The sequence below is a fragment of the Cibotium barometz genome, unplaced genomic scaffold (assembly GCF_041138505.1).
Source record: "Cibotium barometz isolate CiBa-2024 unplaced genomic scaffold, ASM4113850v1 ctg255, whole genome shotgun sequence".
Lineage (NCBI taxonomy): Eukaryota > Viridiplantae > Streptophyta > Polypodiopsida > Cyatheales > Cibotiaceae > Cibotium > Cibotium barometz.
The window spans coordinates 742,831-754,666 of NW_028229433.1; the positions used below are offsets into that span (position 1 = coordinate 742,831).

General features: G+C 41.3%; 1 long non-coding RNA gene across 1 annotated transcript; it reads right to left on the reverse strand.

Annotated features, from left to right (window-relative positions):
• Window positions 1–3,233: 3,233 nt before the first annotated feature.
• LOC147602630 (uncharacterized) lies at window positions 3,234–11,587 on the reverse strand. The gene is made up of 3 exons (XR_015265777.1): window positions 11,517–11,587; window positions 3,853–3,909; window positions 3,234–3,760 (listed from the first exon to the last, which is right to left on the reverse strand). It is a non-coding gene; the product is annotated as an uncharacterized LOC147602630 (long non-coding RNA).
• Between the last annotated feature and the right edge of the window lie 249 nt (window positions 11,588–11,836).

Genomic DNA, 11,836 nt, shown 5'->3' on the forward strand with positions numbered 1-11,836 from the left:
AGTCGGTCGAGCTAACACAACACCAAATAATCATGCATCTTATGATCTCAGACTCCTCTCCGAAAGTAGGAAATTAGTAGCCTTTCCCTCAATTTGCATCTTGAGTTTAGGTGCTTGAGTTAAGAAACATAATCCCACATGGATTTCTTTTCTTTTTGCTTGATGTTATGCAGTTGAGCCACAGGACTCCATCTATCACCACTTCAAGAAAAGCTTAGTATGAACACATTCTTAAGCTGCATGAAATTGAATGTATCTTCAAGCTTTAAGGTTCAATACCATTGGTGGGCTTTTCCTTCTAAAGTTAGAGAAAAGGCATGTATCATGGTCACATCATTCACCGGCCCACGCGTTTCACATGTTGACTCAAAGATCTCGGGTCCCCATCTCTTGAGAACTTCTACACAAGTTTTGAAATGATGTGTGGCTTCATCTGAGATGGTCTGGATTCACGGGCCGTGCCTAGTTCCCTAACCATGCCTCAACTCATTTCTGTGGTCATATTCAATAAATCCGCCCTTGTGACCGTATTTAAATCTACGTGGGGATCCACTATAGACCTCCGAGGAGCTATTCCCCCCCCCCCCCCCCCCTCATTCCCTACCGATGTAGGCCCATCTATTCAATCTAGGTCTAGGCAACTCCTCATCACCTGGCTCATTAGCGTCCTCAGTCTGCCTTTGTTGAATGAAGAGTTTCATGCTCTGCAAGAATGTGGGATTATTGATTATTTCATTTATCTCCTCTCTTGTGTAGAGCCGATCCTCTCATCCGTCAGATGCCCTAGGTAGATTGTCCACTTCTTCTTGCATTTTAAGGTCTTCCTTAGCCTTACATTCCTCATTTAAGGGTTCTAGGGTTTGGTATCCCTCCTGTCATTCCCATCCCCATGTTATACGTGGCTTCTCTAGATGTTTCTATTTCCTTGCCACGTAGCCGTAAACGGATTCAAATTATCAATTTCTCTCTGTTCTGCCATGTGGCCTTCGCGTATCGAGCTCTTGCCTTTGTAAGCTCAAAAGCAACAATTGACGCTCTGCTTTGCCATTTTTATGTCAACCTCTAATTCCTCAGATGTGGGGAAGAAGATTTGACGCGTCTTGGAAACATTTTCCTTGTCCCGACGCCTAACCCTAGGAGTCATTCCACTAAGTCTTAAAGGGTTAGTGTTCTTGGTTCTAAATGTTAGGATTGTATATGTTGGTAAGTCCAGTTTTCAATCGTGTCTCGCACACTCGTTGGACGGACCCTTGCCCGCAAATTGAGCCTCATCACAACTAATGGCTCCTTATTTCTGTGCATTTCATGATTTTTTGAAAAAATAAAAAAAAGCGTCACCAACTGCTAACTCACGATAGTGAAATTGGTGATGAAAACAGTAAAACCAAAGGAAATTCTAAGTGTAGCTTTCCTCCAAGCATTACCAAGTACTCACAAATACTTCAATACACACAAATTTTTACAAGTAAGCTAATTCGTTCACTTCCACCACACACACCTTATTCACACGGTTTTTCATAATACACTTCCAAAATGCAAAGGCAACATATTGAATCTTGTATAGTAAGAGCTGGAGCTCTAAGAAGATGAAAGAAACAATGGTGGTCTCCTCGTTAATGGCGCCAAAAATGTTATGGTCTACTACACTTCCAAAGAGTACTCCACATATTCACAAATGGAAGAAGCAATAGATAACAACCGTCATAGGATACTTACCAATGTCTCAAGTTCACATCCCTTTGAGGCTCTCCAAGATTGCTTATAGAAGCTTCAATCCTCCAATCTCCACCTCCACTCTGTCTCACTGCGGAGTTGCTCACACCACAATGCAAGGAAATCATCCTCTCACTCTCCCACACACAAGCATGGAAGAGGCACATGCACTAGAGTACACTCTCTCTCTCTCTCTCTCTCTCTCTCTCTCTCATACACAAGACAAGATAAGAGCTCTGATAACATAAAGGGAGATTGTGTCCTTCCATTATGAAAAACTACCTTATATACACTGGCTCTTATTCATACTTGGGCACCCAAAGCTTACTAACTAAAGCCTTGGCTGGCCAGTATCTCATAATGTATAACATTTATAGTGCTTTTACATAACACTAATTAATGTCCTCAATGGGAATAGCATCTTTGTTAATCCAAAATGGGATTAATAAGACATAGATTAACTACAAAGTCTTTCACTTAGTAGTTCTTGAATCATGAATCCGAAAAAAATTCGATTATATGTATGTAAGTATGTAACGAGAAAGAGAGCATACATACATATGTGTATATACACCTATGTAGCTATGTATGCATGTGCATACATACATATGTATATGTATGTATACATATATGTGTATGTATGTGTATATGTGTATGCACACACACACACACACACACACACACATATATATATAGCATATGCATATGCATATGCATATACATACATATATATATACATATATACATGCATACATATATACATGTATATATGTATGTATGTATGCATATGCATATACATGCATACATACATGTATATATGTATATACATATGTATATATGTATGTATGTATGTACATGTATATATATGTATGTATGTGTGTGTGTGTGTGTGTATACATGTGTATATACATATGTACATACATATATATGTAAGCAAGCTATATGAGAGTATTAATATGGTATATCATCTTGGTAAAAACTATTCACTATTACACTTGGGAGCAAGTTAATGGCTTTCTTTCTTAGCAAATTTCTCACCATTCTCTCATAAATCAAAATAAGCCATTCATTGGAAGACATGGATGACACTCATCAAATGTGTGTGTGTGTGTGTGTGTGTGTGTGTGTGTGTGTGTGTGTGTGTACACATAGATACATGTATGTATATGCGCGCGCGCGCACACACACACACACACACATATTTGAATGTGTGTATACATACATGTTTGGACTAGACTGGTGTTGCTCTATAGATACTATAGAGCATAAAGAAGTAATCTTGGTAAAAACTATTTCCTATTATGCTGAGAGAGGGAGTGAGAGAGAGGGCTCTAATTTTAGGAGATTTTTCACCATGCTCTCATAAATCAAAATGAGACATCCATATTTTCAAACGTCCCTGTTGGCTACTTGCACTATTTTTTAATAGAGTCGTTCTCTAAGCAAAAATTACATACCACTAAGGCATGCCTTTGCAAAACAACGCTTATGTTCTCAGATCGTTCTTTTTGTCCAAAAAATAGAACAAAGACAGAGTTGAGCCCTCGTGGGTACTCTCCATTTGTTTTTATTAAGATGATTGCATAAGATCCATCTTGATAGAAGGTAGGGGTAAGAAGGATCTTATTTACAAGCAAAACAAGTGTGTATCAGGAAGATAAATGTACATACTATACACTGCTTACTAGTACAAACTGCAGTCCCCAGGTACATTTGGGACCTTTAATGATCCCTTGCCAATTTTCTGGCAAAAAGCCTGATATTACATTTGAAAGAATGCATGGGAAGGGAACCTCCCAATTCAATAGCAATAGTCAGGCAACATTGATTCTCCTTCACTTGAAAAAGCCTCGGGTTCAAACATGCGGGCGGAGGCCTCATTGTAAGCACTACCAGAAGACTGCTTTGAAGAATCACTAATGCTCTCCACAACTACCGGCACATCTCCGTGTGTGCCTTGAAGGATGAAAAAGAAAAGCGTACAAGTGGCAAGTGAAGCTGCAAGCCCAATCAGAGTGAATTTGACTCGGCTGAGGGCCGGTTTCACCTGTTGTGAGTGACCAGCATTAGTCTGCAAAAGTGGTACATGCAATGAAAGATAGCTTAAAGTAGAGGGAGTGTCATAATTGCAATGTGTACCTTATATGATCCAAGAAGCCGATCACGGGCCAAAACTTCAGGAGGCTTTATCCAAATCTTCTCACATGAGAAAAGAGTCGTCATCAATGAAGTATCAAAAGAAAGGGTAGACAACCACATACAATTTTAAGCAACATCTGTTCTATTGCTAGAATCATATGATTCATATGCTGGTTTTCTACATGTTTTTGTATGCAAATCCATTTCAATCACATGCAGAAGGCCCCAAAAAACGTAATTTTAGCAAGAACCTGTGAATCTCGTGTTGGATATTGAGTGGCTCATAGCAAGTGTTGAAGGCATGGGGACAGGGACCATAAGGTTTGCACATGGAAAAGCACCAATTTTGGTCAAAAAGTAGAGAAAAGCAAAAAGTCGAACTGAGTTGACCGTGAGCTAGGAGCATCGCTAGCAAGAGGAGATTGAGCGGGACCAAAAAGAAAAAGTTGCTTTTTCAAAAAGCAACTCTAGGGCCAAAAAGCAAGGCCCTAAAGCTAGAAAAGCAAAGCACAAAGCACTTGGCCTTTATTTGAATAATATTTTATTGTAAAAAATGAAAAAGAGTAAAACAAAAGCAAAGTAAAAAGAAAAACAAAAGCATGGCAAGCTTTTTGGAAGGCCCCCCCTCAGGTATAAAACAAGCATAAACCTCTCTTGATCATCATCATCATTGAAGCATGGTATTTGTCATCATCTCCCTGCTGCTTTAGAACACCGCCAACTACCTGCGCCACAGCATCATCTGCCAGCTGTACGCCTGTACGGATCCGTACAGTTCGTACGGACTGTACGGCATTGTTGCCGATGCTGATTGGACTATACGAAACTGCCGCCTGCTATTTTGCGCCACCTGCCAAATTGTGCACCGACTGAATTACTGCTATTCTACGACGGCCGCCGTGCTACCACGTGGACTAACCCTGGTTCATACTCTCCTGTGCGGCCTTTGTGGGCTGTTTCTACTCCGATTTGGACGACAAATCTACAGCTAATCATCGTATACTTCATCATCTACACAAATCACTGATGTACTTCATTTACAAGCTTGGGGTACGATGGATTTGGTACTAGCCCGATGAGAGATCTTGTGGGCCATCCTTGTGGTGTGCTCGGCAACGGGATCTCGTGCCTTGACATCGACTTCGACATTGGTTTCTACATCGGCATATTTGTTTGCTTTTGTATTCACTGATGTATTGATCGTAGCTTGCAAGCCCGTGGATTGTTCCTAAATAAATTCCTGAAAGTGGGTGGAGCCTGTTTCCCTCTTAGTGTGTGTCCTGTGCAAAGTTCTCTAAACCCTACTCTCTCCTTCTCTCTATCTTCTCTCTCTATTTTTCTATCTCTTGGATATGTGGTGGAATCTATCATAGCACGCCCCGCTAGGTTTACAATGGTATTAGAGCCAGATTTCTCTCGAGCAATATTTCTAGGGGTGATAGAGCCATGTCGAGAGTAGAGGGCAACCAAGGGCCTAATGAAGGGAACAATTATGAGGCCAATCCAGGACTTCAAGATGGGAACAACTATGATGGCAACCAGGTTCATCAATCCATTACTCATGAGACTGCGGCCATGTCGTCAGAAGAGTAGATTGATTTCAGCAATTCAAACGTTTGCTCAGGGATAAGGAATTCCTTGCTTGGAGAGCCAAAAGGGAACAGGACAAAAGAAGGGCTCAAATGTTTGAAGACTTCATCAAGGATAGAGCCACCGAAGCCGAAAGAGTTGAAGCTGCCAAAGCTTATCTTCGTGCCAAAGGAATCATCGTTGCTAAAGGATCAAGAACCACCAAGTATGTTTCCCGCGAAGGAGAGGGGACGCTATTCCTAGGCCTGCTCTCTCGGATGCAACCTCTTGGGGACAAGCAAGAGAAAGGAAGGCAAAGAAGCCTACAACAACCAGCAAAGTGGACTTCAAGCCAGGAGAGAAGAGTGTCAACTTCGATGCTTTCTATGGTATGCAGGATACAGAAAAAGCTGTCTTTTATTAAGCAATTCGATGCTACTTTTGGAGGAGACGACTTCTCTGAAAAGTCCAAGCTTCGCATGGTTCGCATGCACTTGAAGGATGCCGCCTTGAATTGGTGGCTAAAGGTGGTACAAGAAAAAACTAGGCCGAAGACCTGGACCAACTTCAAGGTTATATTCAACAAGAAGTTTCTACCGCAACCTTTGAAGCAGATGTGTAAAAAGAGTGGGACGAGGTAAAGCAAAAAGTCCATGAGAATGTGGCAACTTATCTTAACAACTTTTCAGCTATTTCATTGAAGTTTACTGCTTATAATCCTATTCCACCACTAATGGAAATATGTAATTTTGTGAATGGACTTCAACCTAAGCTTATGCAAGAGCACTGTATATGGCTGGTCTGAAAGCTTTGAAGCAAGCCCAAGATATAGCATTGCAAGCCGAAGCTTTGCACATGCCCTGGATGGCGGGCAAGACGAAGAATGACAACCGAGATCCACCTCAAAAGAAGAAGTTTAAAGTCAGATCTCAATCGAGAACCGAGCCTCAAGAGAAGAAGGAAAGGAGTGGGGACAAACCTCCACTCTTTCAAAGGAGATTGTCCCACAAGCGACTTGAGGAATACGTCAAGGAAGGGAAGTGTTTTCAATGTGAAAAGAAGGGACACATGGCTGCAAAATGTCCGGACAAGCCAAAACAAGAAGCCAAGCTGCCTCAAACCAATGCATTACCAGACGAACTTCAACATCAGGTCGATACACCACTAGAAAGAAGGCAACTTTTCAAGACTTGGGGCAAAGTGGCTAACCAACCAGTCCTTCGTTTTGATAGCGGTGCTACTCATCACTATATCCATCCTCGAGTGGTGCAAGCTTTGAACGTCCCTTCAGAGAGGTTTAGAGCTCCTATTTCTACAGGTGCCGCTTTCGAGAGAATGTCAGCGGAAGTGACCCCTATCTTTGGAAAGCTTCGTTTACAAATTGGAGATTATATGGATCATGAGAATTTTTTTATTGGTAAAGTTGGACATTGTGATGTAATTTTGGGTATGCCTTAGCATAAGAAAATTGATCCAGACATTGATTGGGTTGGGAATAAGATTAGATTCCTTTTAAAGGAAAAAATGTAACTTTTGATGTAAAAGTTAAGGGGAATTACATTCCTCTCATTAGTCATGTACAGGTTCCTAAAGCAATAAAGCAATCTATTTCCTCGTACTTGATTTATGTCAGGGATCCTAAGGAATCCGAGAGTGAGGAATCACTCCCAACTCTTGATCATGAAAGGAAAGATTTTCTAAAGAAGTATGAAGATTGTTTTGCAGATTCTCTACCAGAGACCGGAAGATCATCAGATTGACATCATGCCAAGAAGTTCACCTCCCAACTGACCTCCTTATTGTGTGGGTCAGGGACAATAGGAGGAGATTATGAAGCAAGTTAATGAGCTATTGGAGAAGGTTTTGATTAGACCTAGTTCATCACCCTTTTGTTCTCCAATTTTATTGGTTCAGAAAAAGAATGGCTCTTGGCGTATGTGCATTGATTACAGGGTTCTTAACAAGATCACTGTGAAGAACAGGTTTCCTATTCCTAGAATTGATGACATCCTAGAAAAATTGGATGGAGCCACCATCTTTAGCAGGATTGCCTTGAAGAGTGGTTACCATCAAGTCAAAATTGTTCCAAAGGACATTCACAAGACCGCATTTAAGACAACATTTGGACTTTATGAGTATTTGGTGATGCCTTTTGGTCTTACCAATGTCCCGGCTACTTTCACCCGAATGATGGAAAGAATCTTTCAACCACGTAGGAAGTTTGTTGCTACTCTCTTTGATGATATTATTGTGCATTCTAAAAATGCGGAAGAGCATCGAAAGCACTTGAATATTGTGTTTTAGGAACTGCGGAAGCACAAGTTGTATGTGAATGGCAAGAAGAGTGAGTTCTTTTTGTCAAAAATTCACTACCTGGGCCATAGTGTCCAAGGAAGGGGTCAAGATGGATCCAGACAAGGTCAAGGCTATTATGGAATGGCCAGAGTTGACTAGTGTGCATTCAGTTCGAAGTTTCCTTGGCTTATGCTCTTATTACAAGAAGTTCATCACGTGGTTTGCACGGGTGGCTAGTCCATTGCATGATTTGACAAAGAAAGCCATGGGATTTCGGTGGCCCAAAGCTGAAAAAGAATCCTTTGAAGCATTGAAATTTTATGCTAGCAAAGCTGAATTTCTCTTCGGCTTATCATCCTCAAACTGATGGACAAAGTGAGATTGCAAACCTCACTATCTTGATTCTTGGATATGCTAAAGTGTTATGCTCTTGAAGCAAAGGATCAATGGGAGAAGTATTTGCCTTTGGTTGAGTATGCTTACAACAACACCATTCATTCATCTATAGGCAAAGCTCCTTTTGAGATTATCTATGGCAAACTATTGTTGCTGCCCGTGCTTAGAACCAAGGAAGAGATCTTCCATGCGGATGAGTTTGTTTGAGATTGGATACAGCTTTTGCAGAGGTTCGAAAGGCTATTGAGACATCTCAAGCCAAGCAAAAGAAAGCTACGGATAAGCATAGAAGGAAGGTCTTATTTGAAGAAGGGAATTGGGTCTTCTTGAGATTTGAGAAAGCAAAGACTTAGGAAGTCTAAAGCCAAGAAGCACAAGGATCCAAAGCTTACTCCTACGTATTATGGACCTTTTTAGATTACAAGACTACCCCCAGAGGAGCCCATATTGGAGGATCCCCTAGAGGTGGAAGAGCAAGAAGAGATTTTGCAACCAGAACAAAATGTGTTTCATTCTGTGAGAAAAAGAGGAAAGACAGTGGTCATAAAGTTCCTCTTGAAATTCAAGAATTATTCGCCATTGGATGCAAAATGGATGCCAGAGGAGTACTTCAAGGACTATCCAGAAATACATCGAGCTTATGAGAAAGCGGTTGGTCCAAATGTATTTGAAGTACAGACATAGACGTCTTAAGAACAAGACAGATTTAAGAGAGCGATTGTACCTCTAGCCCTCTTCATTGTACATATATACAGGAATGTCATTGATCATTATTTTTCTTATGTAATGGTTAACTGGAAGTTTGGGTCGGTTGCATACCAGATGACCCATGGAGTAAGAATGGTATTTGGGTGGCCATGATGCCAGATAACCCATTGGGCGGCCTTTGTGCCAGATGCCTTGAATTTCAAGGTTGGGCGGTCATAGTGACCAAATAGCCTAGATGACTATGTTGGATTTGATAGTCGGGCGATCAATGCGACTAGATGGCCCAGATGACTATTTGACAGTCGCGCGGTCCGAGAGACCAGATGGCCTAAATGACTGTATTGATGAACACTCGGGTGGTCATAGTGACCAGATGGCCCAGATGAGTGCTTATGATTGACCGAGCGGTTTCCTTGAGAAGCTAGATAGCTTAGGAGAGGTTTTCGATGAGACTAGATGCTCGACCATGGCAGGACAATCTATGAACAGGAGGATCTTTACATATGCATTGCATACTGATGTATGTTTGAATTTCTTTGACTTTTGTGTGTTGTTTTTTATGCATGGATAATGCTTGGATTTATGGCATGTGATAGTCCACTGGGCTCCAGACTACCTGGCCAATACCTTGAATACCCAGTAGACGCAAATGTTGACTACATTGTGTCTGGTTTTTGCAGGAGGTAAGTATGGATTTATTTTATCTAACACGTGACAAGTCATGAAGAAAAACCATCAAAGACAAGCCATTGGTCAAAGATAAAGCATTGAGATGTTCCCATATGGGCAGTTGACATCACAGATTTGGGGTTGTCCAGATGCACGAGCTCACAAGATGGGACTAGTACTTGGAACATATGGATATACTTGGTACACTTGTACTCCGCAAATGAGGACAACTGTGATATAAGAGGGAGGTAATGTAACTATTTGGCCTTCCTAGCACTTTATCACATGATGGAACCCTTGCCAGGACACTGGACTGGTGGAAGAAGGCATGGGGATAGGGACCATATAAGATTTGCACATGGAAAAGCACCAGTTTTGGTCAAAATGTAGAGAAAAGCAAAAAGTCAAACTAAGTTGACCACAAGCCAGGAGCATCACTAGCAAGAGGAGATGTATGATCCGTACAATTCGTACAGACCGTACAGCGCTGCTGCCGGCATCGACTGGACTGTACGGAGTTGCCGCCTGCTGATCTGGCTGCTGCTGCCGCCTGCCGAACTGTACTGAATTCTGTTTCCTGCTGCTGTTCTGCGACAGTTGTCGTGCTGCCACGTGGACTAGTCCTGGTTCATACTCCCCTGTGCGGCCTTTGTGGGCTGTTTCTACTCCGGTTTGGGTGACAACTCTACAGCTGATCATCGTATACTTCATCATCTACATGAATCACTGGTGTACTTTGTGTGTGCAAACACAAAACCCATGATCTTCCATAAGCAAAACTCAGCACAACTTGCAAATAAAAAGGTGGAGATTGTATTACTGCCGCAAAATACGATAACAACAAAAGGCTTCTACTTCCCACCCATGTGCTCCGGTCAATAGGAGCTTTGATATAGCGTATAAGAAATTGCAGAGGCAGAGGATATATGCACTTAGATACAAGAGCACACAATCAGTGAAGGCAGAAGTTATGCTACCTGACTATATATAGCCTCCAATGAGGGTAGTAGCTCAAGACTATGGTCGGCCACCTTTGGTCAAGTCATGCATGACCAAACCAACCATACCACCCAATCACGTATGACTTGACCAAAGGTCTGGGCACAACTTTCAATCCCATCCTGACTCGTCTAGGACCTAGGTGCCCAGTTCAGGATTGGCAACTCCAAAAGAACAGTGTCCCAAAAGATCTCCCTCGACCTGTGCGGTCAGATATAGGAATATCACCCCGCACTAGCATGTAGCATGCTTGGCAGTGTACCAATCTATCCAAGCCGTCTAAAGCCATCTCGCCACCAGTGGTCATTATCCGGTGTCTAACCTGGAAGCTACTGGTAGGTAATCTGGATCAAAACTAGATAATTTCTTCGAGGCAGCAAAAAATGCAGAACACCTTGACATCTTTATGAGATCACCATATGCTAAAGGAGAAATAAAGATGGCTATGTCAAACTGTAATGCCCATTTAAATGAAGTTTGTTAAAGGCTAAGTATAACCATTTAGGAAAGTTTAGTGAAGTCCAGTTTACTGATGAAAAACTTGAGAATTGTTGACCTAAAGTTTGTCTAGTTCCATCAAGAAAGTTAACCTTCTAAGTCTTAGTTACAATATTCCAAAAGAGGAAATTCTTTCCCTAGAAAGAAAGTTTCACTTTTGTAACTCAAGCTAGAACTAGGTGCTTTATCTAGCATAAGAAAGCCTTTATAATTGGCTCATTGTAATCAAAGAGAGTTATGGACTGTTGATTTTTTATTACTAATGAAATCCCATGTCACATGTTGAAGAAATTTTTGACCGCAGCCCTAGTATAAGTATCCTTTTCAATAGGTTTCTTGATCAAACTATAGTGTAATGGAAGGCTAAGTTGAACAATAGGATCTAAACAAGTGAATTCATGGCAAAATCACCTACATATCCCTCATCTGTGTCCTAATTTGGCGGCATACCAAGCTATTAGCTTTTCCATACAGAAGATACTGAGTATAAAAGATCAATGTATTGAATTCATGTAAAAGAAGATGTGTACCTCTCCATCATACCAGCCAGTCTCCTCATCTGCAACCAAATATCTAATCAGCAATCAAACAAATACAGAAACAAAAGAGCAACAAGAATAGCAATTGACTATTTCCAGAAAAACAAAGGGGCTACAAAGCAAAAAGCATGCTCAAATATAACCTCACTATCACCGGCCACTGCACTTTGACATGACGTCTGCACAGGATTACCATGGGTAAATTATTCTAAAGTATATTTGATTTCTTTATGCAAAATATTCCGGAACTTCACACTTGTTTGCAAGTTCCAATATGACAAAAATGGCCACTGTGTGAGGGTTAGATCAGG